This window comes from Sinocyclocheilus anshuiensis, unplaced genomic scaffold, assembly GCF_001515605.1.
Source record: "Sinocyclocheilus anshuiensis isolate Anshui unplaced genomic scaffold, SAMN03320099.WGS_v1.1 scaffold253, whole genome shotgun sequence".
Taxonomy (NCBI): domain Eukaryota; kingdom Metazoa; phylum Chordata; class Actinopteri; order Cypriniformes; family Cyprinidae; genus Sinocyclocheilus; species Sinocyclocheilus anshuiensis.
Window position 1 is genome coordinate 697,740 of NW_015537969.1, and position 19,112 is coordinate 716,851.

General features: G+C 36.9%; 1 protein-coding gene across 1 annotated transcript in view; it reads right to left on the reverse strand.

Annotated features, from left to right (window-relative positions):
• The window catches only part of LOC107669699 (transcriptional repressor p66-beta), a 39,937-nt gene extending 28,436 nt beyond the window's left edge, over window positions 1-11,501 (reverse strand). The window contains exon 1 of the mRNA XM_016462053.1: window positions 10,501-11,501. The gene's annotated coding sequence lies outside the window, so the exon portion shown is untranslated. The remainder of the gene's footprint in view (window positions 1-10,500) is intronic.
• Window positions 11,502-19,112: the final 7,611 nt, after the last annotated feature.

A 19,112-nucleotide genomic window follows, 5' to 3' on the forward strand; every position in this document is an offset into this window, starting at 1 on the left:
AACCAGATGGGGGGATTTTTTGAAAAAAAAAAAAAAAAAAAAATTGTTTTCTTTTTTTTTCCCCCTTGAAAATATATCACAAATCACAGTGGAGCTATATAGATTATTTTTGGCAGCTTTTACAGAAACATTTTTACAATAAATATTCTGATTTGATCTTGAGATTAGATAGCTTCGATATTTGACCACTATTTATGATAATACGTTACAATGACACTAATAGTTCTTATTTCTGCCAGGAATGCAAGAGTTAATGATATTTTGAATAGAATAACAAACCTGTACATATGCAATCGCGTTTGCTTCCATTTATTTTTGATCAGTGTTTCGCTACACAACAAACAAACTTTTACTCCAAAAGTGCGCACATTATGTATTCACACGTTTACCTCATATTTCTTTAAATAGAATAGAACCATCATTTCTTAATAACTCGCAGAAAGAAAATTCTCTGCCGATCCATCAGTCAATAGCGTGATCATAATTCCCAAATTACGGTGACGGTAAACTTCTGCGTTCTCATAATACATTTATGCGTCAGTTTATTATATACAATATCTGCATTAGGTCACAGTAGAGTGAGTTTTGAGCAAAAACATTGTGTATTAATCTCATACTGTCACACGCGCTGACTTTCTGAAAAGCCCTGCGTGGATTAAGGCACGTGTGATCATAATTCCCACATTACGGTGACGGTAAACTTCTGCTTTCTGTCTCATAATACACTTATGCGTCAGTTATCTGCATTAGGTCACAGTAGAGTGAGTTTTGAGCAAAAACATTGTGTATTAATCTTACACTGTCACTCTGAAATAGACTAATGGCGCGCGCTGACTTTCTGAAAAGCCCTGCATGGATTGAGGTGCGTGAACCAGTTTCATGAAACCCAGACACTTTCTATTAAGCGGGAGCGCTGACAGTTGAAGTCCATTTCTGATTTTATTGTTTGTATTGTCAATGTTGCAGTATTTTACTTGCTGATGTTTTAAAAAATATTTATATACTCTGTTGGTGGTTGGTGATTTTTTTTTATCCCCCCCGTGGATAAAAATAATTCAGCAGAGGCAGGGATACAATAGACCAGAAAAAATCCCCCCATCCCCCCTGTATATTATATCATATATGGGTAATATTTTGGAAGTACATTTTTGTATAGACGCTTGGCTACAAAAAAGCTATTAAGGATGTCCACTAGTATTGCCCAGGAAAAAAAGATACTTTTCATTAATACTCACTGACTTTCTGTGACCACATGCCCCAATAGTTGTTGCAATGGCCTATTAAAGGCTTGCTAGCTACATTTAAATTAAAAAAAATGAATTACTTAAATTCAAAAGTCCTAAATTTCAATTCAATCAAATGTAAAAAGCAACACAAAATCATTGTTTTGGCTAACAGATATATTGATAATTAGATAAGATGTATACATTTATAACATTTAAAATATATGACAATGTGTCTAACCTGACATTAATTAACTATAGGCTAATATTTTAAAATCTTGAAAATCTGCCTTCATTATATAGCTGACCCATGTCTGAATGTATGTCAGTGTGCTGTTATATTCACCTACATGTTTGAAACATATGTCGCATCACAAAAAATAAGAAAAAAAAAGGACTTCTGTCTCAAACCTTATAGTTACAGGCCTATATCCCTTGTGACATCCTTCTCATGTGACAATAAGCAATGTGACACTCTAATGTACAGTTGATACAACCAGAGTCCATAACCTTATGCAACAGGAGAATGCATGTTCTAAAATAAAGCCTGCATTATTGTGACTAAGGTGCATGCATAATTATGCAAACAAATATGAATCTTTCCAATAATCATATTTCAGAACAGAAGTCGTGCGGTATGGTTTGCCTGGTCGTGCTTTTAGGGGTATGAGCAATCCTTGTAGCATGCATAAATGCATAACATGTTTGTTTTAAGCAGTGCCGTCTGAACTGATGTCATTCTCAGGGAGAATTAGTCCCCTGTTCCTTTAAAAAAAAAAAAGGGAAAAAAAGGGGGTAAAAAATGCAAGAGAGCCAGTCTAAGCCGGTTTGTAACCTCAGGGTATGGAATTATCTCTTAATATGTAGCCGTTAGTGGTCAGGACGTCACACGAACACAGAGAGAGAGGGAGAGAGAGAGAGAGAGAGAGAGAAAGAAAGAGAAAGACAGAACAAAAAAAGACAAAAAGGAGGGGGCCAAAGGGGGCAGTAAGAGGAAAATGTACTTCTTACGAGACGCTGAATCTAAAACCTGGAACCTTGTCAAGACGGCTCATTGCGGAACTTCAGACCACAGGGTGGGGCATACGTTGTTTAAACAAAAAGAAAAAAAAAAAAAAAGGAAAAATGCTAGAACGTGAGCCATCTGGAGAAAGCGAGGTAGCAAAAAGATTTCAAAATGGGGTTGAATTGGTAAGGAGGCAGGGAGGACAGTCAGGTGATTAAAAAAAAAACCCCTGCCGTATTCAAATCAATATGCAAAATACTTAAAAAAAGAAAATAAAAAAAACTAATAATACACCCCCTAATACACAATCCGTGCACACTACCTTTACACACACCGACATGACCAGTGCTTTATCAAGTCGAGATAAAATCTGCAGAGGCTCAAAGTAATGGGCACACAGACATATACTCTAGGAAATCATGATTTCCACCAAGGAACCGGCACTCTGGAAAAGCAGATAGGCTTGGAGAGATGGACTGCACGGAGTGCACATAGGACCAAAACTTGAAGAAAAGCTCCATCCATACCGGCTGAAGAGAGATCACGCACCCCTTCCAACAGAATGACCCAAGAAACAAAGGCCTGCAGCTGAATGAAGGGATATGGAGAGGATGCTTAAATATGCTAAGGTTCAATTTGTTAATCTGCTAAACACAGTAATAAGACAAAGACGCATTTGTGCAGGGATTATGGGAACTGAATCTTGTGGTTGCGTATGTACAGAGTCAGCTATAATTCTTATCAAGGTTAACTACCACAGGTACGGCAGCTTTCAGAGATTTCCTCAAAGGTACCAGCTTAATTATTGTTTTCTGTTTATTTATACATTTTAGTTAGCCGTTCCAGCCGAAGCTACTCTAAGGATCCAGCAATATCATGTCAAAAGTAAACTTTAACCCAGTAAAGGGGTCCAAGATGATGTGAGAGAACAAACATCAAGTAAAACCAGGTCAGATCAGGTGTTATTTAAGTATTATTTGTAGTATTTTAGTTTTTTTAGTTTAAAAAAAAAATTTTCATTTTAATTTTAATTTTAGTAAGTTTTAGAAATTTTGTTGTGCTTTTCTCTTTTTTTATTACTTTTAGTTTTATAAATATTTCTAGTTACCTTTAAAAAAAAATTCCCAGATTTGGCACTTTAGTACTTTAATTTAAACTTCTTAATTTCAGTTAAATGCCAAGGCAAGTTTCACAATTTTCTTAGTTTTTTTTTTAATATATCTATTTGCTTTTTCAGCTTTTTTTTTTTTTTTTTATTAAAGCTATAGTTTTATCTTTAACTTAAGGGGAAGCAACCAGTTGCAGCTATCAATGTTGTTATTGTTAAGTGTTGTCATATTACATTTCCAAATATAACTAACTGACTTAAAGGTATAGCTACAGGGTGATGCGGAGACGAATTGTTGAATAAAGTCGTTTTTTTTTTCTTTTGCGCACAAAAACTATTCTGGAAAAGAGGGAAAATTCAAACGAACAATTGCTTCACGCCGAATTGCCGCTATTTAAAAGTGAAAGTAAAATGCGCACGCCGCTTTTTCAAGCTAAAAGCAAAGGAAAGCGAGGAAAAGAGGGAACGCCCCCGCCCCCCCGGTGATACCGGTATTACCGGTGTTGTCACACGTCACTTAACCGGTGGGAAAATTTCCTCACCGTCACAACCCTATTCCGAAGATGAACGAAGGTCTTACGGGATTGAAACGACATGAGGGTAAGTAATTAACGACAGAATTTTCATTTTTGGGTGAACTAACCCTTTAAGTATTAACATATTACGTCACACAGGTTATAAATAACATCACTGACTATTTGTGGGTGAACTGTCCCGTTAAGAGGTTTGTTGCAACTGGACACTGGCGTTGGCTGATGTCACAATAATAAAAGAGAAGTTTATGACTGCATAGTCAAAACAAAATCATTTCTAAGACTACTTTAGCTTAAATAAATGATGCAACGCCATACACAATGTCAGGTCCATCAACTTTAATAGACAAACTAGCCCCCGGGCCATGAAAACTAATATGGTTCCAGAGAGAAATGCTTCGGATGGGTTCCGTTTGGATTTTGCTCTTTCATATTGCACTGAATTAAGTGTTCCAGCAGTCTTTCGATCAGCTCAACCCATCACACAGCTCTCTCACTCCTGAAACGAGTACAGCCGGAGAACCTCGCACTACAAAAGCCACCCATCTGGGGACTATACACCTATACATCCCACTGTAATCATAAAACGGGTCTATGCGCTTCATATTCACTCACAGCTTCCGTCTTGCTACAATGTAATACATTGCGGAATGATGAAAACAGCTTGGCCTGAATCAATACTTCAGAATTTTTCAAACAGAGCCAATACAATTAATGCAGTCCACACCTCATCTTCAGAGAAATCCCACTTGAGAGATGTCGAGCAAATTAACAACAATCCGAAGCTCTCGTGACAGCCAAGACTCATGAAACTTGAAAAACTAATCTATTTTGCGATTGGGATGGTCAGACACCATCCACTGGGGAAAAGGAGAGGAAAAAAGAAAAAACAACAACATTCCTAAAGCTAAAAACATCTTTGTCTCCGGTCGGGCTTCTCGCTCTTCACATCCATGCATTCTTCAAGAATCAAGGTAAGAGGCCCGTCATGGCGTTTCTTGCTGCTGTTTATCCAGCTCAAGCATCAGGGAGGCCCTCTAATTAAACTTCACAGGAAGCCATTCATCTGGGCTGATTGTTTCTGCGTGGGGTTTAATAAGCCTTGCATGAGGCCCGCACAACGCAGCCTCCCCATTCAGGTGTTAACAAAACCAGCGCACCAACATACATGCAACGCATTACAGTCGACTGAAACATTCCCTCTCGCTACCTGCTCACTGTGCCCACCTAAGATCTCACAACTAAAATGGTGGAGAATAATTAATCAGCAACTGACAGAGCCGAGCGGAAAAAGCTGAGGAGTCAAAGGTCCCTGTGCAACTGACGACCACCAGAGGGATTCAGATACCTCTAAAACAGTGTGATGACATCTAGCCCAGATTGCTTTACAAATCAGTTATTTATTTCAGCTAAGCCGTACGCACTTCTTCAATGCTACGAGGAAAAATCAGATCTATAAACCAGACCGCATCTAAGCAGATTCGTCCTTTTTCAAGTTGTTCTAATTTGAAATGGATTTTGTACAGATTTAAAGAGAGTTCACCTTAAAATTAACTGAGAATCATTTACTCTTGCCATTCTGAACCATAATTTACTATTATTTATGTACTATTATAGTGTGTATATATTCAGTTTTCATTTAATTTGAGAAGGTCAATCAACTTTATTTTATTGCAATTACCTCAGGTATTTGTGTCAACATTATTTATTTATTTCAGCTGTATTTTAATGAATGAAAACAATGTTTAATAGTTTTAAATGATGATAACAACACTATCCATTCTATAATGACTTATTTTCTTCTGTGGAGCACAAAAGAAGATAGTTTGTAGAATGCTTAAGTGTTTTTTCCACACAGTGAAAGATGTTGTTTTGGACCCCACTGACTTTCATTGTGTGGACAAAACAGTTCCAACTATCTTCAAAATATCTTCTTTTGTGTTCTGCTGAAAAAAAAAGAAAGTGATACAGGTTTGAAGCGACATGAGGGTGAGTAAATGATGACAGAATGTTAATTTTTTTAACTTAACCCTTTATAAAACACTTCCTACTGTATACTACTGAATACTGACATAGATTGGCATCAGGCCCAAAAACAGTTTGACATACTTTTCTTTTTATTTGCACTTCTTTCACTGATCTAGATTTATCACTTCACATTCATTAACATCATCCATATCAATTAGTAGCATGTACAAGCAACCGACAAGACTTCTCACCCTCAAAGGATTTTTGCTTGGGAAATTTTTTTAATAAACGTAATGTTTCTGATTAAGGGGTAATTATCCCGATTTCTTTCTTTTCAAAACATTCAGGCATTCAGGTCTCAATTTTACATAACTATGGGTCATGAAATAAGCACTGATTTTGAGTAGGTATCAATCAGACCTTCTCATATAGTCAATGAAAACGGAAGACTTGATACAGGCTGACAATATCTAGTATGAACACCACTTGATTACAAATTTTCTCTACAAGAAAACGCTTGGAAACTATAGTTCAAATGCTGAATTAAAAATGAAAACAGCTAAATGATAAACTGCAGTGTACATGATTAATTATTAAAACCTTATGGTAGGCTATATGCGATTAAGATTTGTAACCCTGTAACTAAACTTCAAACCGCAAAACGAGTACAATCAAAAACATTCCTGAGTATATGACAGACTAATTTCTCTATGATGTCAATGGGAAGGTCTGAAGTAATGATGTTGTCCATTACACTGTTTTATAAAGCCAAAAGACATGTGATCATATTGTTTCCTAGACCAATAAGCCTTATCTGGAGAAAGGGCGAGCAGCAGCCCCTAGCTTACCCAAGAGCCAATGAATCAAACTCTTTTGGACCTGACAGTTCAGTCCTGAGGGTCTTTTTTAAACCCACTATCACACAAAACCAAAAAACTACTGGACGTGAACATTTCCCTCTCATTCTAACCTTTAAAACAACGCTAACGACACTGAAGGTGCGTTGAAGGGTAGGAGATCAATGGGAGGGCATCTGAGTGTCAATGCCCCGCTCTGGGCTTTCAGGATTGTCGCAGTGAGGGTTCGTTTTACAAAACTAGCACAACTTGGGTCCACATCATCATATTGCACTACCATAAATCTCATGGCGCATGTTTACAGAGCAAGCAGCTTTGTTGTGTCTACTCAATACATTTGCCAAAGGGGCACTGCTAATTCTAAACACTACCTTTTCTGACCATTCAGCAGTCCTGAAACCCAGCCAAGTCAAGTACTCTTTCTGATCCAAGAGTCAATATCCAGTTCTAAATGTTTCCCTCTCAAATGTCTTCTTCAATGGCATGGTCTCATCTTCTAGATGAACCCATGATTGAATCCAAGTTGAGTTAAGTGCTAAGTCAAAATATGATCTAATGCAGGATCACCTGAACAAAGATAGTTTTTAGATTGTGAATAGTAATTCTGCACTTACAAATGCTTATAAAAAGGATTAGTTCACCCAAAAAAATCAATTCTGTCATTTACCCACCCTCATGTGACTTTTGTTCTTATAGAGAACACAAAAGAAGATATTTTAAAGAATGTTAACATTGTTTTGGACCCCACTGACATGAGCAAATGAAAATTTGTATTTTGGGTGAACTATCCACAGCACAAGGCTTAAGCCCTCAATCATGAACCACTTGAAAATATGCATTGGGCTTATATTTAAAGTGAAAATCCTTGCATTCAACATGGGAATGTCAATGTTGTGCTAAAGCACCACTACTAACATAAGATCTGGTGTGTAGTAGGTTTAGGTAGAACAGGTACTTGAGGTACCATGACAGATCTATGATGGAATCTACATTGATAACTTGAGCTTAGAGTCTTTGCTCATCTCAGTGTGTTCCGTCTTATCACCTGGCACCGCACTTCACAGGTTTCGTGGGCTTAACAAAGCCAGACAGTCACTAGCAATAAGGTGCCTGTGCACCATGGAAATTAAAGAGAACAAACTGCATAAAATCCTTTCACAGGCAATGGCCATAAGCTCGGGTGCACCAACTATAGCCCAAAAAAAGGTAGAAAAATAAATACCACACTGCCAAGTATCTTCCGCCTGAGGGGGAGGAAGAGTCCACACAAAATGCCTTTGAGCAAAACAGTCAATAAGAACATTGTTTGGACCCCTCTTGAGGATGTAATACTAGTGGGGCGCCCCTCACAGTATGCAGCAGCCTTTTTCAAAATTAGCAGAAAACACTCCAATTGGCTCTTATAAGATGTGCTACTTGCTAAAAAATATTTAGCAATATTTAGTTCTGTTGTTTACACAGATTACTTACATCAGACATTAGAATGATCTCACCAGGGTAATTCCTAGAGAAGTACATGTTCGGTGACTTCTATGCGGACCTTTCTCTCTGCACAATAAGTATAAATGACTTTAATAACAGTGGGTGGAGAGCTTTTTCTCTGTGACTTGTCAAAGTGGGAAACTTTTATATGCTATAAAAATATCTAGGAGTACATAAGTTTGTTAGTTTCTTTAATAATTCCTTGAACTTAAAAGGTGCACTCAGTAAGTTTGTGTTTACATTCAGCTGGCTCCTGTTAAGTGGTTTTAAACTTTATGCTGACACCTATTTGTGTGGATGCAAATAGCATGTTCATACCCAAGCTGTTGGTTTTTCTTTTAATTTGTTAGTTTTTGTGTCTTTCTTGAATTCAAACTCATTCGGTTTGCTATGTTATGTCTGTTAGTAGTGGTAGTAGTCACTTTTGCAGAGGCCTTGGTTACAAAAGTATTTTTCCCATTGGGATTATAAAGTCTTTGTTAAAAAGTTATAAGCCATGAATCAAACTAAATATCAACAGTGTGAATCAAAATACCACAAACGTTCATTTGAAGCAAAATAGTATTAGAAAAATCAAACCAAAAGTCTGCGAACTCAACAACTTTGAGCAAGGGAAAGGACTACAATCCCATTGTGAAGCACAGCAAATGACAATAAAAAATAGATAAATAAAATATTGATTTAAAGCTGTTTTGTGTATATAGAAAAAACATATTCAACATGTATTGCAAAATATGAATATATACAGAAATATGTAGGGAGTTCGAAAGCACAGGTGCTAAAGTGTTCTTTTGATGTGATTTGCTTGGTTTAATTATCGGATTGACTGATTTGTTTGCATAATGATGGGTAATGTAGTTTTTTTTACTGAGAAATCTGCTGTCAAATATGGTTACTTAAAATAAGTTGAAATAATGCAGAGTGTTGGCATAAGCATAACACTGATTAACAACCTTGTAGTTCACGTTTAATTTATTGTTAAAAATCAATTCCCCAATTAAAAAAATAACCTGAACCTGACTCTATTGCATGACATGGCAAGTCATGTGATCTCAACATGGCAGCACCCATGAGCGGGTGACCCACTTGATTTAGCGCAGTTAATTTCTTTATATGTAAAACTTTTTTTTTTAAATGAGCAAAAAATTACTGAGTGCATGTATTAAAAAACTTTGGACAGTAGCAAAATAAGAATTTGCCTATATAGTGGAACTATCTGTTAAGTGCATTTTTTTACTTTAAAATAAAGCAGAAAAAAAGTAAAAGTCTTCTCAAACAAACTACTGTCATCTGCTTACTAAATGCATAGGAAAAATTCTTGTGAGGTCAAACTCTGCAAATCAGACTGCTAGAGTAAGCCTCTGACTATATAAAGCCTATAAAGTAAAGCCAGTCTCACTTTGGACGTGTCTGCAGAGAACGAATTACAGAGAGCATATATCATTGATCAGAGTTTCTTTCTAAACGTCATCTCCCCCGATTATCAGTGGCTCCCTGTTGGCTTCGATCAATACCTGCATTCACGCTGGAATTAGATTTCACTCTTACGTCTGTCAAGTGTTGGGCAGCCATTTGCGTGCATATGGAGCAAGTTGAGAGAACGTCCTCACTTACGTAAATGGCTGATGCATTTTCGACATCTTTTTTTTCTAATTGTACAGGCTCACCGTACACCATCCGTGTGCCCTCGGCACTGTACAGAGAAAGCCCGCTCCCCCGAACAGCCACAAAACACTCACTAAACAGCCCGTTTGAGTTGATATCGTAGGAATACGCGCGTTAGGTTTATTTTGATGGCGTTGCATGTGTGTATATGTTGGGCTTTTTCATTGTGTCTGAGCTGCTACTGCACTACTGTAGCCACAGCCGGGAGGACGCGAGGCTTTCTCCGCCAATCTGGGTTAACCCCTAGAGACACCAGATGAAACAATGAAAGCCGTTTCACACATATAAAATGCTACTTCGGCCGGTAAACTTGTCAAAGTTGCCTGCTAAATATGACGGGCTTTTCGCGGAATCGCTCTTGAAATAGCCGCTCGATGTGCGATACGCCACGGCGCAATCCCGAGCTCATTTTAATAGTATTAGCCAGCCACTTTGAACTGCTGCGTGTTAGAAGCGCTTTGCTTTCCACGCAAAATCCGCTATGCTATTGTCTGGATGCTCGACAGACTCCCTCAAAACCCTTTTTAACCGTTTAGCCCATTCATTTACAGCAAACGACGGCCGAATCGCATGCGGAAACGATTATGAACCATATCGCTCCCAAATTCCCCAATTCGATCCGAAACCGGCTAGGCCGCGCGTGGATCCCCGGACTCACCTGACTCGCCTTTACCCTTCAGATTCCTCTGGCTCCGGGTTCGCTCTCCGATCCTGAAGCGCTGCTGTAGCTCTTCACGACCAGTCCCCGGCACCGGCAGGCAACACAAAAGCGCTGATTGGGCCTCGGCGAGCGCTCATCCCCTTGGTCTCTGCCCAGACAGACGGGTTATTGGTCGGCGGCTGTGTCGGAGACGCGCCCCTATTAAGGTGTATGTTGTTGTCTGTGTCTAGAGGGGAGGGGACAAGAAGCTCTGAAATTATGGGAACTAAATGGGTTGTTATGCGCGTCGTGTCGGCAGCACAAGGCGAGCTTACTCCACTGACAGATAAATTGTGGACAGCCATATTAACTCCCTATTCTTTCCGATCGACCGGAGCATTTTGAGGAACATTGTGGTGTGAAACCGCCGCGATTCCATACAACATTTGGACATTCTTCCAGCCGTTTCCGAAACTTGCAGACGAACAAAACAGGCTGTACTTTTTCGCAATGATCAGTTTTATAGGGCTGATTTTAGGCCGCATATGTGGACTGGAGTGATTCGCACGAAATTTGATTTGCCATTGTCTGAAGCACCAAGGGTTAGAAAATGATTTTATTAGTTACGAAACCATGCTTATTGTTCATTTCTTATTATGTTGCAGGGACTCAAACATATGAGCATGCTTTATTTCTACTCTAATGCTGATAAATAGTAAATCAGTAATAACCAATTTAAAAATTAGTTTATAATTGTTTTAATATATTTTAATTACAATGCTTATTTGTTCTGTATAATAATACATGTAATTATACATATGAATTAGTGTTAAGATATTGCAAGAAAACGAAATACAATTTTATACAAAATAATTTGATCACTCTTTGTTTTGATATGTAAATCAGGGGCAAGCTGACTTATCTTTCAAGTGCGTTTTTACTTAAAATGTTACATAATTCTTTTAACATGACATCCAGAAAATGATCATAACATGTGCCAAAAGGGGGGGAAAGCTACAGTCATCTAGATATTAAATGCATGTGAATTAAAAAATCTGTGTAGACTGTGGTTGTTCAAGTAATTATATATATATATATATATATATATATATATACACTGTATATATATATATAGTGTGTGTGTGTGTGTGTAATATTTTGTTTGCCATGTTGCACTTACAAAGGAACAATAATAAATATCTCTGCATCAACAATTATGCATGTATATTTACTACAGGGACAGCATGTCCCCTGCTCAAGGGTACAACAGTAATGGTTCTTCAACCTTTTTTTTTTTTAGTGTCACACCAACCACAACTTATTGGCATGTTTCCAGAAAGACGAGTTAAATGTCAATGCAATGCAATGGCCTACTTGTGTTGTTTTTGAAACATTTTTGCATACAAAACATCCATTTGATAATATCACAATGGACATCAAATAAAAAATAATTGTAGATGTCTAAATGTAACATCCTGAATATGATATGACTTTTATTGCTAATGTCACCTCTAAGATTCACTTTAAAACAAACTTTTATTGATGTAGTATATTAATATAAATAGACTATAATAGTTAGAACTATGCCATGTGCCACAGACTGTCATGCATGTGTGGTATGACAGACTGATTTAGCAGTCTCTGTCACCAAATGACAAACATCCGAGAAAAGTGACATCCATTGGAATGGACATTGATGCAGCATCTGCCCAATAGTTGTCTGCAGCAAGATATCTATAATTTGCAGTGCCCGTGAGAGATACTGAAATCCTTTTTCTTTGTTTTGCTCTCATTCATTCTTATAATCGACATACTGATGGGGCAGTAGCACACACTGACTGAACAATACGATTCTCTTGACCTACTTACACATGCATGCATTGTTGCAGCCAGAATACTAAGAGTGCAACAAAGGTGTGAAACTGTGTAACTAAAGGTTCACGAAAAAAAGTATTTTATCGTTTGCACGTGCATATACAGTAAAACCAGACCCCGTAAAAGCATTGTTACATGCAGCGTTTTTTTAATCCGGGTATTGTTTACACTCACTGTTATGATACTGTATCTCGCTCGTCATATACCATACTGTAGAGGATATATGGGACCGCAGCGGCTTTGTCCCGTCAGTCGCGCAGAAGCAGCTCTCTGGTTAACTGGAGCTGGCTTTGTGTTATAAGCAGGGAAGATTAGTGACAAATCGCAACATTTGTCCACCGTAAACCCGCATCGCGTTTTAACCGAAGGTGGGTATGTATTGATGTTCACATAGAACTCTTTTATTGTTTGTCAACACTGAGTCTGAGACCTCTAGCGGCGGTTTGTGCTGTTTACGGCAGATTTACAACGCACGAGCTGAGTGAGTCACTGCAATATGGAGTATATTAATAACTCACTACTGTCTACACCTCTACAAGGGTCTGACTTACTCCATGTCGCATCTTAGCACCGAACTGAAAGGTTTACTTCATTAAACACACGAAATACCATAAGGAAATTGTATAGTTCATAAAGAAAGTGCAAGCTTAAAAGGGTTGGTTCACCCCAAAATTAAAATTCTGTTATCATTTAGGCTACTCACTGTTCTTTGTTCTGCGGAAACACAAAAGAAAATATTATGAATAATTTCTTAAAGCTTTTTGTCCATACAATGAAAATCCACGGGGTCCAGTGATGTTTTGGACCCTATTGACCTTTAGAAAGTCGAACAGGTTTGAAATGAATGATAAGAGTAAATGAATGAAAAATAAATGTAAAAATAAATTTAGAGCATTTAGCATTCACCCTTATGAACAATTAAGAATTTCCCTTGTCCAAAAAGAAAAAGAAAAGAAAAAACAAAACAGTACATTTCAATAGGATTTCTATGAGTCATATGTTCAAAATAACCAAGAATCAAAGGAAGTTCCTTATCTTTCATCTGAATACCTCACTTACAGACAAAAACTACCAATATAATGATTCAAACGGAACTGAAACAAAGAATAGAGTGACTTTTATAAAGGTAAAGTGGTGAAAACCAAGTATGTGACAAACGTTTCATCAAGCAACAGCATTATTTTGGCAGTTATTTGGAGTCAGGTGACGGCTTAACTGCGATGACTTACTTCCACTGTGTTTCTCAGAACAGATTTTATGTGTAACTCATTTCAGTGAGGAGGGCCTGTTGGATTTAAGAGTACAGATTAGTGCTAAATAATGCATGCAATGATTCTCTGGGCTAATCCAGCATTCCCTCCACGGATTGGCCATTTGCATCATCACCCGGTAGTCCAATGAAAACTAACACTCACTTTATGAAACATCAACAACCCAATATTTTTAGGTTCAGTGACTAAAACCATATTCCAGTCTCTCTCTTTCTCTCTCTCTCTCTCTCTCTCTCTCTCTGTGTCTTTCTTGTATAGGGTCTTGCATTCACACGGTGTCATGTGGCAAGTGTATGAGTACAAAGTCACATGTTAGGTACTGTAACTTCAGAACCAGGTTCACATTTAAACCTGTCATCTTAAACACTGTTTTCCTTGAGTATACTGTTAGATATGTGTGCTTATTTAATTGTGTGGTATGCAAAACACCAGAGATTCTGAAATGTGTGAACTGACAAACTTTCTATACATCAAGCGTAGCGTTAGTTCTGGCAGGTCACGTTAGTCAAGCTCGCATCAGCTGACTCTCAGCTGATCCCCATCAACCTATGGGAATACGACACCTATCTAAGTATTCATATATAAGGTCCCGCAGTAGTATCAGCAGTTTTCGCATTGCTCAATAGCTAATTACCCTCCTCCATCCCCAACTCCTCCTCTGTCAGTCAGGATTCAGCCTTCTGATTCTCCTTTGAATCAGACTAATTCTAAAATGTGTACATAACATTATTGAACTTTAACGATATCTGCATACATTTATGTTGGTTCTGTTCTGTTTACCCTGGGGGGGTTATCGCTGCTCTCCCTGCTCTCATCCATGCTAGGCTGCATGGATGCGCAGGGAGTTCTTGCCCAGAACGGAACCATACCGCCAATCCAAACTGTATGCTAATTGTCAATCATCTTTGACGATAGTGGTCCTGACAGAAATGGTGTTTATATTAAAATGGTGTGAACTGCCTTACTTCTTCATATCAGTGAATTCAGACTTTTAGTTTTTGCACCACTATTATGTGTGATGTTTCCTGTAATCCCACATCAGAAATGTGAAGAAACACATTACGAGATGGTAACAGGTTTATGTCAGCTTCGGTTCATTAGAGAGTCCCAAATTTGACCCACAATCTAACTGGACAAGTCAGCAGGGGGTCTGCATTAAAGACTAAAACTAAGCCATCTAAGCGGTTTAACTCGAGATTAAAAGCTCTGACTTAAAAATCATGGAGAAAACAAGAACCTCAAATACTTCCATGATGCCATCAGTTTCTTAAGCTTTTAAAGGAATATTCAATAAAAGTTGAGCTAAATCGACAGCACTTTTGGCATAATGTTGACTACCACATTAATTTCCACTACTTTTTTCCTCGTTACTGTTAAAATGACCATGATTTTATTGGTAAAAGACTGTAAAAATGCTACAGTAAAAACCTATTCACTTGTTAATGTAAGTTACGGTGAAAAAAACTGTATTGGACATTACATGTAATTTTATGGTAATATCGAGTTTTTGGAAGTGGAAAAAGAACTTATAATTTACAGTGAAAAAACGTAAATTGACAATCCCAAAATTCCCTGCGTTACATTTCATATTTGATGTTGTTTTTTGTTGAAATAACTGTGTTTCTTTTTAGTTTTTTCTTATCAGTTGTGTACATCAGGGTTGTTTGTTACATCTAATGTTGTTAAATTAATGTTTATTGCATTATTTCCGTTTCATGTGTGTTACCATGATGGTGTTTAGTGTTTGTGTGAATGACACTGTGCACCTTCTATATAAGTAAAAAAAAAAAGCTGCTTATGATGGGCTTTGGTTCCTCATCTGACTCTCATCACCACCTGCTTTTGGTGTTTATCAAAACATTGAAATAACAAATTTCAATGCTTCAATAGGCTGGTATATTAACATTATGCAAGTTTTTGGTTTTTAAATGTAAATTTAAGTTAAATCCTAAAATGTTCCTATACTGTATTATTTACGGCTACCACAGCTGGCAGTTTTTTTTACTGTAGATTTTACAGAATTTTTTCACAGTGAATTCTTTAAATGCAAAAGCACAAATCTGGGTTACAGTGGAAATAAATTGGCCTCAAAACTAATAACTGATATATCATGCAATTTAAAATAAAAAACAAAACAGGACAACAACCTTAAGCTCAAATCACATTACCAAAATGTATTTTTCATGCAGTTACAACTAATGCAAAATAAAAACTGGAATAACTGTGTAAAAAACACAGGGCTTTTTTCATAGTGTGATTTGAGCTTAAGGATGTTATTGTTTTATTTTATTTCTGATTTTCAGTCAGGGATGTATGATGATATTTTGGTACCATAAGAGTTTGGGGCCAAACTGTAAATATTAGATTACTTACAACAAGATGTGAACAATATTCCTGTTAACATGATTTTAGTGTGATAAAATCTTTAAAGTTATATGAAACTTTACAACTTTATTGACAACGTAATTCCTAAGGCCTTAAAATGGCTAAAAACGATTTAAACACACACAGCTCCACAACTCAAATAATACACACATTTTAACAGAAGAATAAATGTAAATTAATTTACTTTTTTTTTTAGATTAATTATACGATTTATAAAATTATGTCCTCATTGTAAGTGCTTTATAGTAATCATTCCCTTTTTTACGTCTATATCATTTTTGTGCTATTATGCCAAAAATTCTGTTAAATATAGATCCGTGTGCATTTTGTGGGCTCTGTGTTGGTTACAGAGTAGTTGTGGTTGTGCTAGCGATATACACTACGTGCCATTTAATTGTCCTTTTTAGGGAACTAGTCTCCCACCTGGTGGTCATAATGTTAAATTCCATCTAAGTAGCACAATTCTGAAAGATAAAACAGCTGTCGTAATTCACACATCAAGAGCATTCCATCTTTCAAGCACTGATTTGGTCTAGGGTAAACAATAAATGCTTCATAGAATGAAAAGTCTTTTATGTTATTTTGTTCAAACGCTCTGCATTCTCATTTTAATATAGCATGAATTTTCTTTTAAGATTTGAACACATATACAGAGATTTCTGTTTGTTAACTGCATGTTTGATTCATTATTACTGATGCATGATTGTTCTTTGATCAAATATTAGAGATTATTTCTCATTGCTATTTAATGTTCAAAATTAAGAGGTAGGAAGACAGCAGACAGGGAGTAATTAAGCTTCATGTTAATGAGTTACAGCTCAGTAAGGTTTGAATAACATTAAGTATTAGACACAACTGGAGGAGGGGTTCCTCTGGTGTGTGAGCTGTCAATTCATTCAAAGGTCTGAATGTTGATTATAAACAAAAACATTTGGATAGAAAACACTTCCAAATCCATATTCAGAATCAAATTCAGCACACGAGCGGATTAAGATATTAGTATAAGTATAATCAATATCGGATATGCGACATCATAGAGACAGCATCAAATCTGTTCTTAAGCTCACTGACGGGAGATGTTATGTAAACACTCAAAGTGCATATTAAATAATCTCATGAATGTTACGCAATCTGTCAACTAAGACTGCAGTGCACGCACACACGCACGCACACACACACACACACACTTGGGTGGTTGGCTAGTAATCAGAGGCGTCATGCCCATTCAAGTGAGGGGACACGTGCCCCCTCAGATTTTTGAGACAAGTGGATTTTGAATGCAGCTTCCAAAAGAAAAAAAAAATGGCAGATTAATATTTTCTATATTTAATACAATCACACCAGCGTGATTATAACGTTCAGTGCATCATATCATCAGCTGCTAAATTCAAATCTGCGTTAGCTGGCTGGCGCTGAGCCAGATCCAGACGCGTTTTTACGTCACTGCGCATTATAACCAATCACACACGATGCTGTTGAGCTTATGAATGCAATGACCAATCAGAGGTGTTAAGATGAGTCATCGCTAAAATGCCGGTGTTTTTCTTCACTAGTTGGCTGACTGAATACCTATTTCTGGCGAATTCTCTCGTCAGAAACAACAAAGTGCAAGTGTGTGTACGAATCTGTAAGATATTAATTTCATAGTGTAAACAGCTTCAGTGATTTTAATGGGAGTTTTTGAGAGTGCATGAACTAGACTGTCAGTGAAAATGTTCTTTGATAATGTAAATGTTTTTTGCTCTCTTTCTGTAGGCTAAGTGTTATGATTAGTAGCCTAACTTACAATGTTTTTATTCACATTAACTTTCAATGTTAAATTCACATTATATATAAAATCAGTTGTATTAAAAATGTTATGGCATGACAGACAGGTTTTTATGCATAGTTAATAGATTACACCAGTGGTTCCCAAACCTGTCCTGGAGGCCCCCCTGCCCTGCACCTTTTGTATGTCTCCCTTGTCTAACACACCTGATTCCACTCATCAGCTCGTTAGTAGAGACTGCAAGAACTAAATTGGGTATGTCTGATTAGGGAGACATACAAAATGTGCAGGGCAGGGGGTCCTCCAGGACAGGTTTGGGAACCACTGGATTACACTATTAGGTTACTTTGACCATCGCCCACTATAGATCAACATAATATATAAAGGTGAGAATCAAGATATTTCATGATATAGCTAATGCGTTTGGGGATGTTTCGAATAAAAAGGAAAAAATAAAACACAAGTGCTGTTGTGGCTGCTGTGTGTCACATGACGACCAACATATATATATATATATATATATATATAATATTTGAAATGGACTTCTTTAAAATCTTTAAAATAAAATCTTTAAATTGATAAATATTTATATATTTAAATTTACACAAACAGACTGATTACAGTTTTATTGGATATACCATAGTTTGATTTGTTTACAGTATAAACAGACACACAATCACAGAGTGAATTCTTTAAAAAATTATAAAAAAAAAAAAATCTGGAGTGGCAAATATTAATTTACGTTGAGACTGTCTGTTGGCTTAAATGAAGAAATTTTCCCAGCAGAGGGCAGTACAACCTAAAAAGAGAAACGCTGGCGCTGCCAAAAACGTATGTTGTATAATCACATGAGGGAGCCTAAATAAATAAATATGACCAATCAGGTTTTCCCATACATTTCATTTCATTCTGACCTATGACTGACAAAAGACAAAAATATATGAATATTACACAAGTTATCCATAAGTTATAAATTACTGTTGCTAAATTGCATTTATTGCTACCTGTTGAGCATAGCAGCCTGCTAAATGCCTTAAATGTACATGTGCTTCTAATTGTGAAACCTTGTTCAGTCTGTTAAGTGCAGGACTAAAGAATAAAATGAATGTAGTGGGAACTTTGTACCATGTCCTTCACCAGGATCTTTAGCAAATTATATTCACTCTAAAACTGTCTTTTATTATTCTGTTTTTTATTATTAATTATAATTCTTAATTGATTTAATCAGCAGAGCAAAAAGAATGGAGTGGAATCCTCAACCTGCATGACATTTAATCTCTGAACCAGTTAACCTTGGTGTCACGAATCCGGTCCATGAACTTCCGTCTGCT